The sequence below is a fragment of the Anabrus simplex genome, chromosome 1, assembly GCF_040414725.1.
Source record: "Anabrus simplex isolate iqAnaSimp1 chromosome 1, ASM4041472v1, whole genome shotgun sequence".
In the NCBI taxonomy this organism is placed as follows: Eukaryota; Metazoa; Arthropoda; class Insecta; order Orthoptera; family Tettigoniidae; genus Anabrus; species Anabrus simplex.
This window is the reverse complement of record NC_090265.1, coordinates 1,698,115,099-1,698,141,642: the sequence shown is the minus strand read 5'-3', so window position 1 is coordinate 1,698,141,642 and position 26,544 is coordinate 1,698,115,099.

The window sequence follows — 26,544 nt, the reverse complement described above, 5'->3', positions numbered from 1 at the left end:
CGTACCCGAAGCTTTTTTTGGTGTTCAATATATGAAAAGGACAGATGGACGAATACTTATGCGAGCTACTGTAAATCGGCAGCGTAGTACTGTTCGTTAAAAGTATGAAAATGTGTGGTTTTTACTCGATCGAGTATTTCATATGAAAGCATTGCTTTTAATCACGCAATTCCTACTGACGTCATTGTAATGACCAATGTTCATTTCAGTTGGGGAAACTACGAAGACAGTCATGGGCGCCCGCAGGATCTTTTCCAAGGGGGGGCACGTTAACAATTTTCTTGAATATAAATACCAATATAACGTCAGCAACATTAAATTTTTTACAGAAATTTGCGAATATAACAGATGCTAGATGACTGTCAGTAAGTTCAGTTTATGAAATAATCTGGTATGATATTAAACATTTGAACATCAACTTTTTAGAATTCCAGGGGGGGGGGGGGGGGCAAGCGCCCCCCCTTGCGGGTGCCCATGAAGACAGTCTTTCTGAGGATGTGAAAAAGGCAGGTGCCATTACAATGAAAATTCCCTAACCCAGTCTTCAGATGAGAAAAGACGTTTACTGGGCGAGTTGGCCGTGCGGTCAGGGGCGCGCGTCTGTGAGCTTGCAACTGAGAGATAGTGGGTTGGAATCCCACTGTCGGCAGCCCTGAAGATGGTTTTCCGGGGTTTCCCATTTTCACACCAGGCAAATGCTGGGGTTGTACCTTAATTAAAGCCACGGCCGATTCCTTCCAACTCCTAGGCCTTTCCTATCCCATCGTCGCCGTAAGACCTATCAGTGTCGGTGCGACGTACAGCCACTAGAAAAGAAGAAAAAAAGACGTTTGGTGACTTCCCCGTCGCGTTTCTAGGGTAACGTTAAGAGCTATGCAATTTAATACAATCTTGCTCACAATGTGTACACTACATAACCTAGAATTCTGTATAAAATGTGTGATAAAGTAGTTAATACCTATTGACATAGCTCAATTTTGTGTGTTTGTGATTCATTTAGTGCTATTTATATAGTGGTGTTTAGTGCTTGTTGGTAGAAATTGGGAGTAGTGATATTTATTTAAACTTTATAACAAGCAATTCAGTTTGTCTTCAGTAGCCTAAATTACGTTTTCTAGGTCAAGTAGGCTAGCTAGGTGTACCTTGTTTCGAATTTAGGTTTAGGATATACTTTAGGTAATAACATTAACTTTAAAAATATTTGTAAATATCTGTAGGTTCGTTGGTATAATACTTACAAAGGCAGATTATCATAAGGAATAGTACTGTAACATCCGCAGCAACTTTTTCGGTATTTCGGAAAGATATCCGTTCAAACTAACGCGAAGGTACGGTAATAATTTACTAAATTAAAAAACACGATATGCCTGTAAACTTCAATTTAAAAAGAAGTTAAAGAGATTACACGGTAATTTCACTGGAGAATTACGGTACTTAACAGTTTTTGGATTGTTGACGATTGTTAATATCGTCGGGGTCGGAAAAGAACAAGAGTTGACCAAGAGAGGTCGGATAGGATAGATGAAAGTGAGGAGCCTGACACAAGTAGGTGGAAGCAATGCCAGGAATCAGCTGAGGGCCCCGTGGTCGCCAACCCATGCTCTCAAGTTCAGAGCCCCTGGGGCCTCTTTTAGCCGCCTCTTACGACAGGCAGAGGATACCGCGGGAACTGTTTGAAGTCACTTGATGAACATATATTTGTGACTTCTGTCCGTTTCATGCTTCTTTCCTTTTCCTTAAAAAAAAAAAAAAAAGGTATTCATGTTTCATATTTTGTACTTCTGACACGAATAAATAAATAACGTAGTACTGTGATCCAGTCCAGTCAATGGACGCCTAGTGCTCTGAAAAAAATGAACAGAATTTAATTAAAACTGGTATTTAAGATGATGGAAGAAGGCACTACACTCTAGGCTACCAAATATTTTATACATGCTGGGTGAAGTAGTATTTTAGAGGCAAGTCTAGAAATTTATTTTCAAATAGCTTTGTTAAGACTAGTCCCTCGATAACTACTATGTAACAAAAATTTAGAAAATAATAATGTAATTGGTTTTATGTCCCACTGTCCGCCTCTGTAATGTAACGGTTAGTGTTATTAGCTGCCGTCCTCGTGGGGGCCGGATTTGATTCCTGGTACCAACAGAAATTTAAGAATGGCAGGCGGGCTGGTATGTGGTTGAAATGGTACATGCAGCTCACCTCCATTGGGGATGTGCCTGAAAAGAGCTGCACCCTTTTGGGATGAGGCCACGAGTTTACTTACTTATGTCCCACTAACTACTTACAGTTTTCAGATGCTAAGGTGCCATAATTTTGTCCCACAGTTGTTCTTTTACAAGCCCGTAAATCTAACGACATGAGATTGACGTATCTGAGCACCTTCAAATACCAGTTGCCTAAGCCTGAATCAAATCCAGCAGTTTGGACTTAGAAGGCCAGCACTCCCGTCTGAACTACTCTGTGAAGCAAAATTTGCAATCTGATGTGCAGTACAAATTGATCCAAAGGCGAATAATAACGGATTTATTTATATATATATATTTAAATATTCCTGCAACCTACAATCATTAATGTAAATCTTACAAAGGAACTCTGTGTAACAAAAGATAGGAGATAGTCAAGTCTGACCTTCCATTCTCATACATTTTTATCATACTAGAAAGGTTACTAGTATCAGTTCTTAAATGTACTGTCTGTCCCTAAGCAGGCCCTATGTGGCCGTCTGCACAATGCGCGATTTAAGGAAGTTACCTTGCCGAGTGGAACAGTCTCTGTTGCCAGTAAATCAGCGGTTCTCACTTAAGAGCAAGGACTTTACACAGAAATATAATTTGAGGCCGATATTTTAACAAGTATTGGAAGGGCTGAAACAGTATTTATACTAGCAGTTATCCCTTTCAGAACAAACAACTTCAGTTCTTCAAGTCTGCTTCGTCATGTCCATAAACAAGTTTTAAGGACAAACATACATTTCTGCTGGGGTAGACCATGGAAGTTGTACATTGCTTGCGCTTGAGGCAGATCCTCTTTTTATATATGCGCCAGGCAGCAAGACTCAAAATACCGAAGCTCTCCAACAGAAAGATATTTGTTCTACTAACGGAATGAATTATCTTCAAGTTGCTTGATAGCAACCACAATGTATTTCACACCTACATTACTCCCACTTTTAGGTGAATAATGTATTTACTATGGAGCCTGTCCCTTTACAGACTGACTGCCATACTCATGCTTTTACTCATCACGAATCTTTTTTTTTCCTTCACCTATCAGAAAGACTTGCATGACCTATCGAAGACAGGTATAATAGCTAAGCTCACTGGACAAAAAATTAGTCACCCTGATGCGCACTTCTACATGAACATAAGGCAGTAGTGATCTGTGAGATATTGATGTTTCAAACAAACAAACAAGGTACATCAACAGGTAGATAATAATAATTTCGTGTGGCTATTTCTAGCTGGGTGCAGCCCTTGTAAAGCAGACCCTCCGATGAGGGTGGGCGCCACTTGCCATGTGTAACTGCGTGCTATTGTGGTGGAGGTTAGTGTTGTGTGGTGTGTGAGTTGCAGGGATGTTGAGAAATGTACAAACAACCAGTTCCCGAGCCAAAGGAATTAACCATTTAAGGTTAAAATTTCTGACCCTACCGGGAATCGAACCAGGGACCCTTTGGACCAAAGGCCAGCATGCTAACCATTTAGCCATGGAGCCAGACAAAACAGGTAGGTGTAAGGATGTGGCAGAGTGGCGAAAAGGGGCAATCATGTTTGGCCATGCCCATTTGTTGGTGTTTCGCAGCGGACTGTTCAACGTGTCTACAAGCAATGGTGTGCTACACATGGGCACGAAACAAGATTTCAGAATTGTGGTCAGAAAAAGATCCTGACAGAGAGATTGGAGACGCATTTCATGGCTTGTGAATCAAAATCACTTCCAAACCCAACAGGAATTCCTGCAATCAGTGAATGAAGGTTCATCGCACCCTGTTAGCGAGAGAACACTGCAACGGTAACTCCATGCAATGAACATTCAAGTCTGTCACCTCGCAAGAGGCCATTGTTCACACAGGCATATAAAACTGCGAGTATGTTCAATGGGCTAGAAATCAGCAAACGTGGACAGTAGCTGACTGGCGGGACGTAATGTGGTCTGATGAATCATGTTTTTGCCGGTATTTCAAGGACGCACGTCATCAAGTGCACCAAAGGCCAAATGAAGCATTTCATCTTGGAAGTGTGCAAGGTCAAGTTGGAGGTGGGTCTGTAATGTTTTGATTTTTTTCTTCGTATCATGGATTGGAACCATTCACTGAGGTGACGATTAACATGAACCAGCATGTTTAAAACATTCTGGATGATCAGGTGTTGCCTTTCAGTCAACATCTGCATGATGAGTATGCCACTGATACCCCGATTTTTGAAGATGACAACAGCTAAGTTCATCGGACGAAACGCATATGTGATGGTTTTATAAACACTCTCCCATCCTATTACATGTTGAATGGCCTGCAAAATCACCTGACTGATTTGATTTGACATGTTGGAACAGTAGGTAAAATGCAGACATAAGCATCCCCGCAATTTGGTGGAACTGCACCTTGTGGACTCGCTTCCTAACCAAATCCAGGCGGAGTTACACAGTATTAAATTATAATTGTATTGACTTCTCCAGGGGTGACTTTTTTTTTTGTCCAGTAAGCTTATTACTCTATAAGTTAAATAACAAGAATATTTTTGTTCATTTTGTAAAATATAATTTGAAGATTAGTTATACTATTGAATAACCACAATAATATCTACTGTATACTACAGTACTAGTCTGAAATTTTGTTGAAGAGTGTATTTGTGACTGAAAATTCAAGAGTGAAGGCAGAGAGGATAGGAGAGACCTGGGACCACAAAATAATTAACAGTTCTGAGTAATCATTTACATTGTGAATGTATTAACAGCTTTTAATTTAGCATATATACAGCTTTCTAACATGGACACTACTAAGAACAGATTCACAAGTTTGTGTTCCTAAGGCAGGACAACTAATGTGCTAGACACCTCTTTGCAACCATGTTACATTTAATCTGTACATTAAAAAGAAGTGTTAGGTATTTTTTTAAGTCTCTCATAATAAAGTTTTCTCCTCATCTTCATAAAAATAATTATCATAAGAAATGTACAGAGTAGAGGCAAAAACTTAGATAAATATAGCTTACAGCTAATACTTTTTGTATACCTAATATCACTTTACCCATATAAATAATCTAGTTAGCACAACAAGCTATTATTTGACCTGTGGTTTTTGCTCTATACCTTAGGGCTAATCCCAAGTGTACCAGAAAGACAATACTAGACAACAAGATCCAGCAAAGATCTTCATTCTAATACAACAAATCATTTATCAGTCAATAAATCTCAACAAAAGCCAACAAAAACATTCAACATTTTGATTTCTTTAGCTTTTGAATTTCATTAACACTGCAAGTGGCAACAAATACCCTCCATGACCTGTGGTAAAACGATATGCACCAGGAAACAAATTGAAAGTTATGTTTAATCTTTTTACATTTAGAAAATGTTCCATAAGCAGAAAAATTTGTACCATAGGGAACTACTGTCATTCAAATCATTAAAATGTCTCATTTCACACTTGTATATACAAAAAAACACACACACACACACACACTTATTTTTGTACACAAATGCAATTTTATAGCAACATTACTCAATGAAAATTGAGTTCTTTATGTAACACAAATATACAAGTACATAGATAGTTTATTTTTTCTTTTATCACTAATCACAGTCTTCAACATCATATTCTGTTCATAATTTGAACAGCCTTGTAAGGTTCTCAATAGTAAATATAAAATCATGTCAAAATCTAACATGTTTTCATAAATAACACGCTATTGGCCCATAGTAAAGAGTTCCTGATGAAAATACCTTTGTCAAACCAATACACTGCTTCTCTTTCACAACTATCTACGAATAACTTAAACAAGAAAGTACTTTTGTGTAAATAGTTTTCTTTTAAAACACAGCACCATGACTACACTTAAGAAGGTACTCAAGTCTTTGCGAGTTCATTTTGACACAATGCCAAAAAGTAAATAAATATTTTGGTGACTAAAAATCAATTGTGTTTCAAGATTTACAATCACACACTCAGACTCACACGTTAAAAGAATGAAAAACAAACTTTGATATTTTACATTTCCTAGGGTGGTGGAACCAACTGTGTACACGATAGTTATAAACATTAAGTGAATAAAATATGTCACATAATTAATAGGTGGGAAAAAGATAAAAATACTAGCTTCTTGTTTCATAATAACCAATTCATTTAAACTCAAGAGGCCATAGTCAACATGGGCAGGACCATGTTTCTTATGAAAGTTGTAAACAGACTAATTTTCAAATGCTTCTGTGGTTTTCAAATTCACAGAAAATGACTTGTATTTCAGTTTATAATGTATGCAATTCGTTCTAAAAACCAAATTTAAATAATTGCCAACTACTTCCCCCCTCAATAACATATGATCTTTCAAATATTTATGTTCATTATTGAATGACCTTCAAACTAGCAGTGATTTCCACTGAAAAGAGAAAAATATGCTATAAACTGGTTCACCCAATACAAAAATTCTGAGTATTAAGAATAAAATTCCAACAAACTAACTTCTTATGATTGATGGTTAGGAAAATACCACCAGACATTCTGAAGTAATGAACAAGAAAGGCATGCATGCCTACAATCCTCTTCCTTTCCACATGAGTTCAGTACGATATGTATGTAAAGTCTTAAAGAAAAGGACATAGCTACAGTAAATATAAATATTTACAACATTACTGGAACCAAGCTCAGACAACACACAAGATCCAACATGTACTAATATTTAGCAACTTGTTCTCAAGTTTAACATAACTTAAAATACACAAAATATTCTGTATGCTGCACAAACATGTTGGCTACCATCCTAATTGAAAAGTTACCCCTGGAGCTAAAAATAATGCCCAATCTCCATATTCTATACTGATGGAGAACTATATTTCTAGAATTCATGGACAACTGTTGATGTAAATTTTGGAAATCATCCAATCTAAATGAATCTCTACAGAATCTGTATGTAATACCCCATTAAAATGTTACAAAGCAGTATCATTAACTACAATGACAAAAAGACACAAAATAGAAGCAAAAGGACTGTGATCTGTGTTATACTGTACTATCTCCAATAAACATAGCAATTTTTTTTTTTCTGAGAATGAAAAGTTCTTTTCATCAATACCTGAATTATGTTATAACCACTATTATAAAAGGAAAAGTGAATTTTGCTCATAAAAAAATAATATTAATATAGCAGTAAACTGTGTACATTTCCATAACCTAACATAATCATAAACTGACAAAAACAAAGTCAATATGTTAACATTTCTATTATTTTGAATGTCCTTTTCTTCCTCATATGACAAGCTTGCTAGTATACGTCTCATTTGTAATATCAGAACGGACAGGAAAACTTAAACTTTAGAGAACTGTATTGCACCAAGACAAATAGGCCTATGGGCATAAACTCTTCAACCAGATTTTTAATAACCCATGCCTAAAGGATTGTTGTAACTTATATATGCCTTGTAACTAACTTTAAGTGGTGGTGATTCTTGTTTTAAGAGGAAGTACAAATCCATTCTCTACTAACTCTAGTCGGAAGAAAAATGGAAGAGATCTAACACTTTGAAGAATGAAGGAATCTGGAAAAGAAAGGAAACGATGTGAAAATGAAGGTTTTCCTAGGCCTTGCGAACCTAATACTGTCAGGGTCAGAAACAAATAAAGAGTTGACCACGGGACAGGAAAAATGAAGGCAAGGAGCCTGACACAGGTAAGTGGAAGCTATAATAATAATAATAATAATAATAATAATGCTATTTGCTTTATGTCCCACTAACTACTTTTACGGTCTTCAGAGATGCCGAGGTGCCGGAATTTAGTCCCACAGGAGTTCTTTTACGTGGCAGTAAATCTACCGACACGGGGCTGTCGTATTTGAGCACCTTCAAATACCACCGGACTGAGCCAGGATCGAACCTGCCAAGTTGGGGTTAGAAGGCCAGCGCCTTAACCGTCTGAGCCACTCAGCCTGGCGTAAGTGGAAGCAAACTAAGATAAATATTCCAAGACTATTGACATGGCAAGTAATAATACACAGATCCACACCAATTTGTTGGAAAATGAATTTAATCTCCAGTTTTTCGATGCACTACCTTTTTTTGGCCAGCACTCTTTAATAATTCCTGAAGTTAATATATAAAGTACGGTACAAGTTTAATTGGTGAACTAAATGTGAATATAAAGTTCACTTCAAATGCTACAATCACAAACTTACTGAACAACTGGATCTTCACTCTTTATTGTTAAGGTTTTTCTTACAGAGTACTCCAAAATTACATTTTTACTCCTCCTTTTCTAATGAAATGAAATGGCGTATGGCTTTTAGTGCCGGGAGTGTCTGAGGACAAGTTCAGCTCGCCAGATGCAGGTATTTTTTTTATTTGACTCCCGTAGGCGACCTGCACGTCGTGATGAGGATGAAATGATGATGAAGACAACACACACAGCCAGCCCCCATGCCAGAGAAATTAACCAATTAAGGTTAAAATTCCCCAACCTGCCGGGAATCGAACCCGGGATCCCTGTGACCAAAGGCCAGCATGCTAAGCATTTAGCCATGGAGCCGGACTCCTTTTCTAATAATAACTACATACATCAGAAACCAAACAGAGTACACACAATGCTGCAAGAATACAGGTGCAGCCCTTATGTGGCCCTAGCCTTATGCACGTCACTCGGTACCTCGGTCTATGGGGTTACTCGACATATGGCAAAGCAAGACGTATACTGGATCAATACTGGGCTTTTTCAGCTTAAATTCAGAGTTATTATTCCGTAAAGCAAGCAACCTTGCAATTATTTTACTCAGTTAATATCAACTTCACTTTCATATTCCCAACTTAAAAATGTTGACAGAAAAAGAAATCACCTCTTCTTATCACCAAAACAATGGTAGTGAACTAAGTAAAATTTACATTAAACCACTCATCATGAAGGAGTAGGAATATATTTCCATGCATGAAGCTGCTTCAATTCTGTGATGACTTTCAACTAAGAATGGGAAATTAATGTGTTTTCCAACAGGCCTAACTTTTATAACTAATAAATGAGTGTAAGATTTCATACCTTTCCTTATTCTAACTGTAGCATAACTCGAAATATTGCAGTGCAAGAATGTCCACCTTAATTCGCGAATACCATCTATCTCTAATAGCAAAGCCTTAGCCCATGAAGATTGAATGCAAGAGCTAAAAGGCTTGGAGCACAATGATGTTGCTTCACTTATAGGATATCTGCAGATTTATCTGCGAAGTTAGTGTCTTGGCGGATACAAACTGTATGCCAGTGTGAATAATTTTGCTGATAATTTCTCAATAACAATGTTTATTGACTTAAACTCAGGTATACTCTTACTTTTGCTCATAGTTAGGCGACCCTTGACATTGGCATGGGAGAATGGTGATATATAGAGCCTTGTGACCATGAAGCTGTAAATCTGATCTAAACCTAACTGGCTTCTGCTTGCAATTGGTGAAAGGAACAAAGGTCAATACGTCGGTAGTTGTCGCAAGAGAAAATCCCTCATAAACCTGTGAGTAGGGGTTATGGTGCCAGGTGTCAGACCTATAGTATTACGTTACCAGATCTATCCGTTTTTATATTTTGGGTGTAATATCATCATCATCATCATCTGTTTACCCTCCAGGTTCGGCTTTTCCCTCGGACTCAGCGAGGGATCCCACCTCTACCGCCTCGAGGGCAGTGTCCTGGAGCTTCAGACTCGTGGTCGGGGTACACAACTGGGGAGAATGACCAGTACCTCGCCCAGGCGGCCTCACCTGCTATGCTGAACAGGGGCCTTGTGGAGGGATGGGAAGATTGGAAGGGATAGGCAAGGAAGAGGGAAGGAAGCGGCCGTGGCCTTAAGTTAGGTACCATCCCGGCATTCGCCTGGAGGAGAAGTGGGAAACCACGGAAAACCACTTCGAGGATGGCTGAGGTGGGAATCGAACCCACCTCTACTCAGTTGACCTCCCGAGGCTGAGTGGACCCCGTTCCAGCCCTCGTACCACTTTTCAAATTTCGTGGCAGAGCCGGGAATCGAACCCGGGCCTCCGGGGGTGGCAGCTAATCACGCTAACCACTACATTGGGTGTAATATACTGGACGTAAATACTTATATTATCCGCGGATGCGGATGAGGAAATACAGTTGCAGATGTTGTTTTGTATATCCGTGTGAGGCTCTACTTATAGGGTACATGAAGTACATGCAAGTGAATTATGTAAAGTAGCCAGTGTCCACTAAAGGATTAATGTAAAATCTCGTTATCTCCTTGTTATTAAGAACAGAACTTTACAGGACTAAGGGTTGGTTATAAACAGCAGTGCCTTCTAATAATTCTCATTTCAGCTGATTCTGAGAGTGTAGATCTTTCGTACACCCTACAAAAAATGTACAGCATATTTCTTCAGACAGAAAAATACAAACAACTCTGTAGTGCTGGGTTAAGATTTTTTAATTCAACATGGAAAAAGCACTAGTATGTCTAATAAGTACTGCACATTCAACAAAAAAATTAGATCAATTATATCAAGGAAAATCAGAATTTATGAGAAATTCCCCTATAAGTAAGAAATGTAATATTTTGCTCGTGCAAATTTTGTGCATATTGAGGAAATGAAATGTCGTATGGCTTTTAGTGCCGGGAGTGTCCGAATACATGTTCAGCTCGCCAGGTGCAGGTCTTTCGATTTAACGCCCGTACGCGACCTGCGCGTCGTGATGAGGATGAAATGATGATGAAGCCGGCACATACACCCAGCCCCTGTGCCAGAGAAATTAACCAATGATGGTTAAAATTCCCGACCCTGCCCGGAATCAAACCCGGAACCCCTGTAACCAAAGGCCAGCATGCTAACCATTTAGCTATGGAGCCGGGCATTGAGGAAACATGTGTAATCCTTTGACATACAAACTCCAATCTTTTTACAATTATCTGAACTCGTGAAACATTGTGAATTTCATATTATCTAACAATAGTATGTTTTTGCAAAAAAAATAAGTGATTTTTGAAGCAATTAGCAAAACAGTATGAGCAAAATTTCCAATTTGAAAAATTTAATAGATTTTTTTCTATAGTACTGAGTTAGTGCTCAACTATCAGTTCGTAGATTGCAACTCAATAATATCAAAATTTATAATCACTGGTTGAAGGAAGATCAAACTGTGCGATACTGACATCATAACCAGCTTTTGTTTGCTGCCTGCTACAGAGAAAGCGTGTGCATGGATAGAGCCATTCTATTGTGTATATTTGGAACTCTACAAAATGTCTACCCATAAAATATCTGCAAAAGATAGAGCTTTCCAGTATGAAAACCATGGGTTTAATAACACAGATAAATAATGTGTAAAATCTGTAACTGTCAGGTGTTGTGGGAAAGAAAAGATTCCATCTCTGAAACATGTTATGGCATTCAATTCTTGCAAACAAAGCAAAATATCTCACGTTCAGACATCAATTACCACGTGTTTTAACAGTGTGTAAAGCAAAATGAAAAACAGTGATATCATGGGAAATGTGTAGTAGAGGCATTTTTAAAATTGCAAACACATCAATTTCAAAAATGGAAAATGGTGACATTGATCATGTATGAACTCAATTACGGTAACTCAAACAAGGGAAGGCTTATTTAATTTATATCATTGTAAGTTTATTTTACATAAATTCACTGTTCAATAAGTCCGACTCATTGGCTGAATGGCCAGCATACTGGCCTTAGGTTCAGAGGGTCCCGGGTTCGATTCCCAGCCAGGTTGGGGATTTTAACCTTCAATGGTTTATTCCAATGGCTCGGGGGCTGGGTGTTTGTGCTGTCCTCAACATCCCTGCAACTCACACACCACACAAAACACTATCCTCCACCACAATAACACGCAGTTACCTACCTACACAGGGCAGATGCCGCCCACCCTCATCGGAGGGTCTGACTTACAAGGGCCGCACCTGGCTAGCAATAGCCATACAAAATTGAACTGTTCAATAAGAACACCAGATTTGTTTGTTCTGTGCAAACTTTTCATTTTTTACAGGTCAGATTACTGTACATAATCTACATATTCAGTGTAATATTAATAGTCATGAGATATTTACGTGTTTTAACAGTATGAAAAAGAAAACCAGTAAATAACTTGGGAAACATATAGTGAACCAATTTTGAAGCCAGAAAATGAACGGGTGAAATTGTTCGTGTATGAATTCATACAAGGTAAGATTTAATTTCATTTACTGTAAGTTAATTGACTTAAATTCACTGTTTAATAGGAACACAATTTCATAAAATTTGTGGATTTTTCATTTTATACTTATTTTCAAAAATATTAATATGTGCCAAGGTTATCAGAGAAAAGTATATTCCAGCAATGATGAATGAAAAGGTGAAAGAAATTAAGAGCAAACTTCCACGAAAAAAACTGGTGGTGTATTTTGATGAAACCACAAAAAATGTGAAGAATCTATTTTTGTTGTCACATTTAAAGCAATAAAGGCTTCAGCTGCTGTGGAAGTAATTGTCGGTGACACAGACTTGAAACAGCAGATTCAAAACCCTGCTCTAGAACTATCCGAATAGTCTGAAAAATTACATCCAATTTGATGACAATCAGTGTGAAAGACAAAACTGAAGTAAAGGCATGCAAGATTGACCCTGCAATGCATGTGCCGCTAGATATCAACACTGATGGCGTAACTCTTTAAGTTTGTGAAGAAATTCAAGTACCTGGGTAGCACTATAAAATCTAGAAACCAGCTAGATGTGGAAATTAACGGTTGAATCAGTGCAGTAGTAGCAGTTTCTTTCAGGAAGCTTAGCCGGTACATCCTGTCGTCCCATAACCTGCAGCTACAAACAAAACCGACTGTGTACAAAGCTCTTATACTCCCACCTCTTCTGTATGCTTCTGAGACTCAATGTCCCTATCAATGACATTTCAGAATGTTAGATCGCTTCCACCTGTAATGTCTCAGATCAATCGTGCGCATCGAGTGGAATGATTATGTCAGAAATACTGATGTACTTCAAAGGTCAAACTTATCAGGTGTGAGACACTGTTGTGTGATCCGAATGCAAGACCACCAACTACCTAAATTATCTTGTATGGTGAGTTACAGGATGTGAGGAAAAAAAGGTTGGAGGACAGACACTTTGGTTCAAAGATGTCCAATATAGTTGGTCCATTATTGGACATTATAAATTTTCCAGCTAACTCATTCCTGGTTGCCAGCATTTCGCCCCAGCGTGCTAAGTTGGGCTCATCAATTGGTAAATAGCACACCTACCAAGACACATAGCGAGTACATACATAGTGCATTCGGAACAAATATTTCACGTTCCCTATAGGAATGAATATGTTTATCATCAAAGATGTCCTGAAGCAGCATATGAGTCACTGCAAACAACGTAGTGTTGACCATGAGCATTTGGCTTGTGATTGTTCCAAATGGCGTCACATGAAACTTATTACAAGTAAAACTTATCCTTGATATCTATGGCTAACATGAAACTTAAGCAAACTGAAGTTTACGAAAAGGAGTGCCTGCAGATACTTGATAAAAAACAGAATGAAATGAAGAATAGTCAGAAATGGAAGATCACATACACCTATAATGCGAACGAGATTCTTCAATGCACCATCTATCACCATCTCCTATGAACAAAAATTGGGTTCAGTGGACATGCTTGAGCTCAGGACAGAAATAGAAATGACACTGCGCAGTAGTCGTTGGGGTCGGATATGGCTAGGCGTGCGCGTTGTGCACACACACGTAAGCACTCGGAAGATTTTCTGCCAGTTGTCTAAAGTGAAGTCTGCATTTTAGAATATGTAGAAACAAAAGCATTTCTTCAGAAAGTTTCTGGACAGTGTACACCACTATTTCCCAGGCCCATTCTCACAAGGCGATCATCTTGGTATGAATCAGGGGTATGTCTTGCAGAACATGCAAGAGATGTGGGCGAGTGTCTCTCTCTGACTTTTTAAAATACATGTTGCTTTATGTCGTCCGATGTAATAGGAAAGGGCTAAGAGAGGGAATGAAGTGGTCGTGGCCTTCATCAAGGCATTTGCCTGGTGAGAAATAGGAAACCACGGAAAACCATCTTCAGGCCTGCCACAGTGGGGTTCGAAACGACTATCTTGCAAGCTCACAGCTGCGCGCTCCTAAATGCAAAGCTAACTCACTCGGTATGTAAGAAATGTGGTGACATTCCTGAAAAGTGAGGAAGTTGGTGGGCAAAACACTTGAGTTGATTTTCTTCAGAATATTAAGGAAGATGAATTAATTTCTGCTGCAAAAGAGTCTTCTTTTGTAAGGGGAAGTGGGTAGTAGCATTGTTAACCAAATTAAATTTTCTACAAGACCAATCCTAATCTAATGTCTTGTTTCTGGAACGTTGCCTAAGACAGACAGAACAATCAATCAAGGTTGCTGCATCTGGGTATCATAGGAGACAAAGGAAACGAAAACCTGACACCTTTAAGAAGTGATGATCCTACATAAATTGCACAGATGACTGTTGATGGAAATCTTGTAAGAACTGTACAAACTGTAAAATATCTGCAGTTCTGTTCAAATCTAAGAGATACTGTGGTGATAACAGACTACAATGAACTGCACAGTACTGAAGAACAAACTTAGATGTGATAAAGAAATGGACATGATTTTCATGTCGCAAGGAATGACCATAAACTATGCTGATTTTGCATAATCTGTGCTAAAAACGATAATGATCCCATGTGCAATTTCAGATTATGGTTGCTTTTTCTCATATTACAATAATGTTTAGACAACAGAAAACATCAGTTTTTTTCTGAAATGTATTTTGAGAGCTAGATTTTGAAAATACCAAAAAGTTCAATTGAAAGCACCACTTTTCCCATTTTAAAGTCCTACTTTCTGCACTTCTAACTCAGTCTCTACCTATAAGTTCAAGTATAGCTATAAGTGGTGGTGGTGATTATTGTTCTAAGAGGAAGTCCTCCACATCAACAATTACCAAGACATCTGGCACTAAAAAAAAAAAAAGCAACAGAGCAGTTTTCAGTAGGTGAAAGGGCTATCCTAAAAAAGCTTGCAAGTACCACTGCACATTTAAAGTAACTAAGCATAAGTGAAAAGTGGACCTAGAAGTGTTAGTCCACACCCAAATTAAATTTATAGAAATTTGGGACCCATGTTTACTGGAATTGCCATTTCATAACACAAATTTAATATTATCTGAAGTTCTGTACACAATTTACTGTGTTAGAAAAATATTAAGGGGTTTTCTTAGGATCACAAGTCTACAAGAAAGTAAAACTTCCACAAAGGAGTACAGGAAATGTATTTATAAAATGTCTGGGGCAGTAAGGAGAAGTAAGTTGATGGGTTCCCTGTAGACCTACTATCCTTGGTAGAAATACAACATATTGCATCTTATAGTGCATACCAACAGGCATACCTAACAACTCACAACCAGAGGCTTAACTTTAAAGAGCTAATTATTAATAATTATTCTTCTCTATGCGCCCCTTTGTCTTTTATGTCTTAAATCATGCCATCTTAAAACAGGAAAACCCCATTAGCACAGTCTTCAATGGATCGCATGTTAACATCCCAACGATGGAATTGTGAAATCACAATTCTAGATTAATGTTCTTATTATTGAATATGGGATGCCTAATGAATTGGAGAGTTTCTTCTGATTCAGAACGATGTTTTCATCATCTTTTTTAAAGTATTCTTTATTGATCTGACAAAGAGAGTGCTTTTCGTTTAACACTCATTTTAATAACACAGCCACATCAATACATCAAGGACAGCATGAAATGACGAGCAAAATTTTCCAGAACTATTCTGTTATGAGTGCACGTAATGGGACCAATACTTTGCAAAGCCAGCAAGTAAAGGGTGGAAGACCTTACAGATTAACGTCCCTAGCAAGAATGTGCAACAAAAATTCAACTTTTCTTCCAACCATTGCTGAAAACGAATTGAAAATATTGCACAAATGAGGAGTAACAGGCAGGATTAAATTTTAAAAGCTTTATACAGGATGTGTAGGGACCCGAGAAAAATCATGGATTATGTGCGATAGTGTATTGAGCACGGGGGTATTATTAGGGTTTCACCATATTTTATTACCACAAGTTTTCAACAGTCTCACAACCTGTTTATAATAAATATCACGATGTAATAAAGAGTATAAAGCAAATCAGATTCACATAGGAAAGGACACTGCATTTAAACTGAATGTCGAGAAAACATAAAGAAGGTGAAATTCAACATGAGTTTAGCAAGTCTGTGGTTATGATTGTTGATCTCAAGAACAGGTAAACTGGCCTTGTTCAGCACATTTATTTTTACTCTCTCACATTCCTCAGTCCTTTTGCTCTTAACCAGATATTTTATCACTGCAAAAGAGATCTATATAAACAAAGTGACATCAATGATTACATACAATCCTATACATTTTATTCTAATCTGAAGTATTCCACAGGGATACACCAAGTTTAGAGCCAAAACAAATATTTGGTACCTTCATCTGATGGAATATCACAATCAATTAAAATAATCTAGAAACAACATCTACATTTGCATGTCAACAGCTTTGATGAGTTCTGCCAACTTCCCTGTCATAAAGTTCAATAAAAGAAGGTAAACAAACTGGTTTTTCAATGAAAACTTAATAACTGGAACATTTTGCACACGTACAAAACAATAAAGTACAATGCACTAGAAAACAGCTTGCAACTACTCGATGATACTTGGAGAGTACTAGCTCTAAAGGAACTCCTGTTATTACTATACACACAGAAGTAGTGAATTCAACCCATTCATTATTCCTTCACGCATAAAAAATGTATACATAACCTTTCTATCTCATATCCTATTCAAAAGTAATAGATCAAAAATTTTAAAAACCCATAAATTTACATAGAAAACTGATTCAATAATCTGTCCAGTATAATGTACCTCCCAGTCTGTGATCACATGGCCACTAGTTCTATGATTCGGGTTTATTGTCAACATAAATTCAACTTCTCATTACATTAGGGAACAGAACACATCCAATTATATAAATTGTTCCATTCTCTTTAAGATGTATCCATTCTTTACCCCACACTGCAACCTGCCTTTTGACCATATTGTTAAGGCATCAAGTCTATATGGTCCAGCAACATGATTAGCCAGTTCGAGACCCACTGGTGTAATTGTAAAACTCTCCACGGGGTTCATATAGAGTGAGGACATAGGACACTGTTGATAGTGATATGTCCATCAGATTGGGACATAAAGCCCTCATTCAGACACCTTGGTATTATTCCAGTACTGAGACTGGATTTCATCTCCCACTACCTCATTAACACAAAGGTGTGCAAGGTGTGCAGCTTGACCATGGGTGTCAACTAGAAAGACCTAAACCAAGCTTCACCATACACCATACAACATTAATCACTCCACATAGGAAAGAATGTATGGAAATTTCATCATATCAAAACAAACTATTCCACAAAATTCGATGAGTGTATACTTATTAGTTATTTAGAATATTTACAGATTCAAAACAGTTTTCCTCTGCTACTACAGTATGTATTATACTCACTAACATTACTTTTTTTTAAACAAGGTTAAATATAATTATGTTAGTACAGTAAGGCCTGTTTTAAACTGACCCTCTATTAAGCGGAAACTTGCCTTTGACGGAAAATTATAATTTGCTTACTATTTGCTTTACGTCGCACTGACACAGATAGGGCTTATGGCGATGAAGGGATGGGGAAGGGTTAGGAGCTGGAAAGGAAGTAACTGTGGCCTTAATTAAGGCACAGCCCCAGCATTTGCCTGGTGTGAAAATGTGGGAAACCAGGGAAAAACATCTTCAAGGCTGCTGACAGTGGGATTCGAACCCACTATCTCCCAAATACAAGGTGATAACTACGTGACCTAAATCGCGCAGCCACTTATTCGGTGCGACCAAATCATCCCATTTGCCTTGAGTTGGGCATAAAATGTAATGTAAACCACCCTGGATTAAGTGGAAACTGAAACCAAAATGTGCCCTTAAACAGAAAAATTTCCATTCCACCTAGTGGATCATTTAGCAATATTTTAATCATTCTATACAGGCTAGATAGTCTGCAATGCAAGGACAGATACTATGTACAATACAGTACATTTTGTATTTCCCAGTTTCTTTCTTACAAGGATTAACTGCTGGGTATTTTCTTCGACCAATTGGACCACCTGGACGATATTCTCTCCGTAGAGTACTCCATAAACAGCTGTTTGGAATTCATCCCCTGTAGTTCAGTACATCATCTGTTCTCACAACAGGAAAAAGAAGAAGAGGAGAAAGATGACAACACTGAGTTTGAATAAGAAGTGACTAAGCAAAGACTTCTCAGGTTGCTGGCAGAAGTTTAAAGGAGTTGCAGAAATTTGCTTTAAGATAGAATGATTCAGATTTATGTGATTTCAGGGGCTAAGTTTTAGTGGAAAGTCAGGCAATCAAGAATAAGACCATTTCAATTCAAAAATTTCAGCTCGACTGCTAGAGAATGTAAAGCTGGCTTCAGACCTGGAAGAAATTGCGCTGACCAAATTTTTGCATTGACCTCTCATATTGAAAATGGATTTGAGAATCGGAAGATTAGTATGGCTGTCTTCTTAGACTTATCAGCAGCCTATGATACTGTCTGGCGAGAAGGGCTTCTGCTAAAACTTATCTCTGCCATCCCCTGTGTCAAGCTTACTAATCTCATTGGCAATATGATTAGCAACAGAAACTTTCAGATCTTTTCGGATGATGCAGTAAGCAAAACCTACAAACTGAATGATGGACTTCCACAAGGATCTGTTCTGGCACCCTTACTTTTCAACCTCTATACTGCTGACTTACCAGCAACTAAGTCCAGGAAATTTATTTACGCAGATGATATACTACTGGTTAGCCAAACACCAAGTTTTCCAGAAGCTGAACAAATTCTTACAGCAGATCTAGAAAAGCTAGATACATACTTCCAAAAGTGGTGTCTCCGTCCAAATCTCCAAAAGACTGTTGTATCTGTGTTTCATCTCAGAAATAAATTTGCCAACTACAAGCCTTCAATAACATTCAGAAATCAATCCTTACAACACTGTCCCTTCCCAAAATATTTAGGTGTCACATTAGACAGATCCCTAACATATAAACATCATATTAACAACACAGCCGCCAAGATTAAAAGTCGGAATAATATTCTTCAAAAATTAGCCGGCACATCTTGGGGCGCAAACAACCAAGTGTTGAGATCTACTGCTCTAGCTCTTTGCTATTCAGTTGCTGAATACTGCGCTTCAATTTGGCTGAACAGTGCTCATACTGCGAAGATTGATGCTCAACTAAATCAAACAATGCGCATCATAACCGGTTGTATTCGCTCTACAAACGTGGCCTGGCTGCCTACACTCAGTAATATTCCTCCGCCTTGCTTAAGAAGGTCTGAAGCTCTTCTAAAACTGTGGAAGAAGACCAGCCAGGACTCCAACCTCCCCGTTCACCAGGATATTACTCAACCTGCCCCTCCTCGACTTAAGTCTAGATCTCCACCCTGGCGCACTGCACTTACACTGGAAGAATCTGGGTTCTTCATCACGAACGCCAGGTTACACCAATGGCAGCAGTCTTCTGTTCCCAATCAACATCTTGTGACTCTACCTCATGTTCAACCTCCTGGATTCCATCTACCCAGACGTCAATGGAGGACTCTAAACAGGATAAGAGTCAATCAAGGAAGATGCGGCTATACGCTTTATAAATGGGGCTGGCAGAAGTCTTCTGGGTGTGATTGTGGAGCTACCTCACAGACCATCCACCACGTAATTGCCGAGTGTCCACGGAGAGCATTTCAAGGTCCTTTGGAGGACATTCATAACGCAACTGAGGAGGCCTTGAAATGGATCAATGGACTTGATTTGGAACTATAGGCTTCTGCTTGTATATATTGTGTATATATTGTATACTTATTTATATAATCTATCTGTGCACATCATACGATAAATAATAAATAGTACTGGAAAGAAAAGGGGTCACCGGGTGAGATGGCCTTGCAGTCAGGGGCGCACAGCTGTGAGCTTGCATCCAGGAGATAGTGGGTTTAAGTTCCACTGTCAGCAGCCCTGAAGATGGTTTTCCATTTTCACACCAGGCAAATGCTGGGGCTATACCTTAATTAAGGCCACAACCGCTTCCTTCCCACATTTAGGCCTTTCCTATACCATTGTCACCATAAGACTATCTGTGTCGGTGCAATGTAAAAAAAATGTCAATTAATGTACTCCACAAAATTAGGCATGTTCCTAATTACCATGTGTGAAAAAACAGAGAATGTACACAGGAACCATCTTCAGCAAAAACATTTCCTGGTGCCTTACAATTCCATTGAAGACAGATTTTACTCTATACTGCACTAACATTTTAATTCCCCTTCCCCCACCCACCCCTTGTCAAAACATTGATTTGAATTCTGAATCTTAAATACAAGAGACCAAACTGGAGAAGAAGACAGATCAAATCAGGACGTTGATCATCGATAAATCATTGATGAGAGGAAAGAGATGTTGCTTCAACATCTATAATATTGAGCGTAACGGTAAGTAAATATTTATTGTGCTAAACATCATTATTTAACATCACTTACTGTACTAGTATCTAATAGAACCAATCAACTAATAAAATATTAAAATATAAGCTATTGTGATTATAACTGAGTCAACTGTTAAAAATACCTTGGCTAACCTGAAGCAATAAAAAATTAATGCCCAATTATGCCCTGATTGTATAAACGATCAAGGTCAATCAGCAGAGCTCATTAAACTGTTCACAAGCAAACTGAATATCTGACAAGAATGAAACACTAATTGCTTTCAGAAATGACAAAACTTATTCCAGACCAACTTATGTTAACCTTCAGTGAAGTATAAACCACTGATCTATGAACTAAAAGAAGAAAAGGAACTTCAAACACATTTAACTCAACATCTGCAAGTTTCTGTAAAAATGTCAACAACTCCAAACAACTACAGAAGAAAAATTACTGCCATGTCATAGCAGAAAATAATTCAGCATGATGTAACAGGCAGGTATAAAGAGTTTAATATCAATTTCTCTACTGTTAACCAGAAATATTTCTGTGATAATTAGGAATAAATATCAATAAGTTGCAATTCTAAATGAAATGAGTAGTTCACACTTAAACAAGTACAAACATAAATCAAGACTTTGCTCGCAAACTGGAAACTGTTAAATGCACGACTTAAATGATGTAATAAGAGTATTGTGAAATATAAAGGTATAATGAAAGGAGTTATTAGCTCTAAATACATACTGCAGAGAAGCTATTCAGTATGTTAAATTGAAAACAGTAATTTTGCTTTCACCTATACAAAAAATGGAATCAATTTTACTTCCTGCAAATTCAAGACAAGCATTTCCTAATTCTGAACTTAATCAGAAGAATTAAAACCTGAAAGCAATATTCTCTTTGCCCTTTTAAGTTTAATAAAGAGGGATAATAAAAAAAATTAAGTTTCAATTTTTATTTTAATGAATCTAATTTACTCAAAAGTAACCGTGGAATACTGAGCGTCATTTCAAGTATTTGACTCCCGTATGGTCCACGATGTTGCAAACAATAGAAAACTAAATTATTTGACCTTTAGATATAGTTTCTCTCAATGTAGCATTTGTTTTTCTCAATTTCAGACCAGAAAAATGCTGATAAGGGATATACGCGCTATCGAGTCTAGAGGAGATCTTTATAGAGAAAGCAAACCAACCAGACAGAGGACAGCCTCTCACTTCCCAAGGGTTATCAAACTCTTCCATAATGTATGGTGTCAAAGCTAATGAGAGCTGTAAATATTTATTTTTTACTGGAATGGACAATATTTTTCAGTGTGGTGAGGTATTACCAGAGTGAAGTCCGACTCGTTGGCTGAATGGCCAGCGTACTGGCCTTCGGTTCAGAGGGTCCCGGGTTCGATTCCCGGCCGGGTCGGGGATTTTAACCTTCATTGGTTAATTCCAATGACCCGGGGGCTGGGTGTCTGTGCTGTCTCCAACATCCCTGCAACTCACAAACCACACATAACACTATCCTCCACCACAATAACACGCAGTTACCTACACATGGCAGATGCCGTCCACCCTCATCGGAGGGTCTGCCTCACAAGGGCTGCACTCGGCTAGTAATAGCCACACGAAATTAAACCAGAGTGAAAGCATTCTGAAATGTAACACTGAACCTTTCTTTTCCAGACTTCAGTAACAATTGGTTAATAATGAAGGAATAAAATGGAAAATTTACAAGTCAGCCTGAGTCACGGGGCTGCCTATTTAAGGCAGTCAAGACAGGCTCGATTCACCCAGAAGGGCGTTGGTTCAATTCCCCGTCAGGACATCGAGAAATTTGGAAACAATACTTCCACTTCTGCAGTACCAGGGCAAAAGGGGCTGGATGTAGAGCTAATTACTCTATCCCACTTGCTGCAAAGGTTACAGATAGTGGAAGCCTTCTACTCCTCCAAGGGTTTTAACCCATGGTTGGTGTGGCATGATCTCTTGTTCTGGGTTTTGCAACACTGCTATTTATTTTTCTGACTGTTAAGAGTTCAGAAGTTGTACATTGTTGTTACTCTCTCAGTTGTGACCCTGCACATGCAGCTCATACTGCCAGTTGCAGGAAAGCGACCATTGTGACGAGACACTGTGACATGGCCCCCGAGGACAGCCATAATGTGCATGCTGTGATCAGTGTAGTGACCAAGTAACGTGTACATTTTTATTGTGCCTTGTTTCTGGTGGTGTTCCATTTTCACATTTAAAATATAATTCATTCCAATCTAAATTCAACCACGTTTTTAAGTAAAATGAAATTCCATTCTTACCACTCACAATTTAATTAGTAAAATAAAAATACTGGTTTCAGAGAGTAGTGGGGACTGTTGTTTAAGAGGAAGTGCAACTGGGCATCCAGCCTCTATTAACATTAACTGGAAGGAAAATGGAAGAGGGTCAACACTTCGAAGAATGAAGGTATCAGTAAAAAGAAAGGGTGGGACCACGAAGGATGTGACAATTAAAGACTTCCTACCCTCACAAACCTAATACCATCGGAGTCAGAAGAGTTGACCAAGGAAGGTCACAAAGGAAAGAGCAAAGCGAGGAACCTGACACAAGTAGAAACAATGCCAGGCTCGCTAGGGGAACTGTGGTCACCAACCCACACTCCCAAGTTGGGAGGCTTCAGAGACTGCCCAAACTAAGTATGTTTCATTATTTTGCCACACTTAACGCAAGGTCAATAGCTTTCTTTGTATCACAACTACTGTAAATGTCAGCTTTTCTAGCTGTATCTACCTCTGGTTTAGATTTCCTTGGCAGCCAGTAAGTTCCTACACCGGGAGCTTCATTTTCCTAAACTACCACTCGACTCTCATCCCATTAACAATCGTCACCCAATACAACACATGCCGTATAACTTCTTTGGTTGTGGAATTGCCAAATATGACGTAAGTCATATAGATGCAGCTGTTCTGTTAACTCAATAGACAGCACCCATGTGTGTTTTAGATGCCTTGGTTATGCTTAGGAATGTTTAAGGCATCGAGAAATTCTGTTTTGTGAGGTTGTCAAACATGTTTAACTTTGTAAATACAGTTTATTTATGCAAGTGTAAACTCTGTGACTGTTAAGGTTAGGAAATGTGTTTCATGTTTGAAGGAAGGTGATATATTCCGATTATTCAATGATTTGGATTCCGATTGCTAATGGACTGTAACAATTCCAGTGATAAATATTTAGTGGAAAAATGCATCAAAGTGAAAGTAAAAATGAAGGAGAATGTGGTACTGAAGATGATGGTGGTTACTCCAGTGTGAATGAAAGTTTTGAATGGTGTAATGTAGATGCAGTGCCTAATATTCTAGTGCTTACACACCAGGAAAGCATGCTGAGGATACCTACAAATTTTGGCAAGTTTCTGATAATCAGTTTCCATGTACTTTTGTTTACCAAAATGACTGGTAAGTAGGTTTAGTAGTAAGCATGTCCTATTTGGCAATGAATGTGTTAAGTAGACATCTTGCTAAAAAAAAAAGTATCCAACTGAACAGATAAAAAAACACCTGTTCTTTATGTGAAAATTCTGCAAGTTCATTGATTTTTTAATTATCCAGGAACTTCTTTTCTGGTGATTTAACCTCACACTAACAAATCAAAGGCTTCTGGCAGCACAAGGATTAAAAGGTATGGGCTGTGGCCTGAATTGATGCTGGTTTGAAAATGAGAAACCACGGAAAACTATCTTCAGGGCTGCGAACAGCGAGATTCAAACCCACCATCTCCAGAATGCAAGCTCACAGCTAAGAGACCCGAACTGCGTGATCAGTTCTCTTGGTTTTCTAGTATCTAAACTTTGTGTGAACATTTCAGAAATAATTAGGAAACAGATTGTACTTTCTTTCTTTCCAATAAATTAATACTTTTAGTTTATGGATTCCTTATGGCTGATTAAATTGAAAAGCAGTGAATGGTCATACAACCAACCGAATGAACACATACAACCCCACCTCTTAAACAGAGACCTTTAATCCTTGCCTGCACATTGGAACAGAGTTCATTCAGCCCCATGATTAAAATGGAAGATATTTACAGGCTAATCACAGGAAACCTAAACATCAACAGGCTACTTCGACTTTAGAGTCTTTATGAGCTGGGGGATTAAGTAAAATGATAATTTAAAGACGGGTAAAGAAAAAATAAAAATCTAAGATTTCTGTGCAAACTGAATAAATATTAAAAATAATATTTCTAAATTATAATTCTGTTGCATTGGTAGAACAGATATTTTTGATTACATTACTACATTATAAGGTAATAAATTACTAAGATTGTATCTTGCATGACACATACTGAAATACAACGATGTCAATCTTTCCATTTCTTCCATGGGCGTAGCTGCCTCTGTGGATCCGTGGTAGTGTGTTGGCCTCCAAATCCCAAGATAGCGGGTTCAAACCCGGCAGAGGTAGTCGGATTTTTGAAGGGCGGAAAAAAGTCCATTCGACACTCCATGTCGTACGATGTCGGCATGTAAAAGATATCTGGTGATACATTTGGTATTTACCGGACAAAATTAATTAAATCTCAGCCATAGACGCCCAAGAGAGATCCGGTTTACTCTGTCTGCCATCTAGCGGACCTAGAGTAAAACGGAACGTCGAAATTGATGAGAAGACAGCCAGATGGCGTCAAATCGAAATGTCTACACACGGTAGCTGAGGCCATACGATTATTATTATTATTATTATTATTCCCATAGGCGTTTATTATTTATGCAATGATATACTGGATCGCAATAGGAATTTTACTTTTATTTTTGCCATTTGCTTTACCTTGTACCGACACAGATAGGTCTTACGGTGACGATGGGATGGGAAAGGCCTAGGAATGGGAAGGAAGCGGCCGTGGCCTTAATTAAGGTACAGCCCCAGCATCTGCCTGGTGTAAATAGGAAACCACGGAAAACCATCTTCAGGGCTGCCGACAGTGGGGTTTGAACCCACTATCTCCTGGATGCAAGCTCGCAGCCGTGAGCCCTTAACCACACAGCCAACTCGCTCGGTAGGAATTTTACTCGTTGCCAAGTTCTCATTCCTTGTGTTTTAACAGAGTTGAACTCGCAACACTTGAATACAATTCAAAAAGGAGAAGTATTTATAACAGAACTCACTGGGCAATATACAGTGTAACCATGATTCTCCGTTTTTGGAGGGACCACGGCAGAAAATCGAATGTACAACACGGAAAATGGAAAATCCGAGAACAAATTAAAACCATCAACAATTTGGTTAAACATCATGAAAAAAAAAAAAGTATAATTATAATCTTACAAACACTCCTAAACCAAACCTAACTAAAAGCCTAATGGACCTTCGCCTGCCAAGCGATTGCTGCTCAGCCCGAAGGCCTGCAGATTACGAGGTGATGCACAGTCAGTGTGACGAATCCTCTCAGCCGTTATTCCTGGCTCTATACACACAAGGGTTGCCATCTCACCATTAGATAGCTCCTCAATTAAAGGTAATCAGATAGGCTGAGTGCACCTGGTACGAGCCCTCATACCTAGGCAAAAATGCCTGAACTGGCCGGGAATCAAACCCGGGGTGTCTGGGTGAGAGCCAGGCAACCTAGACTTCTTTCAGATCAGCAACTTTGATCAGCCAAACTCACTGAAAAATCTAACAATGCCAAGACAAACAACAATTGACCACAAGTAGTTTTTTATTCTCTAATCTAACAAAACAAAGCATACTAGGTACAAAGCACCCAACACGATGGCAAAAT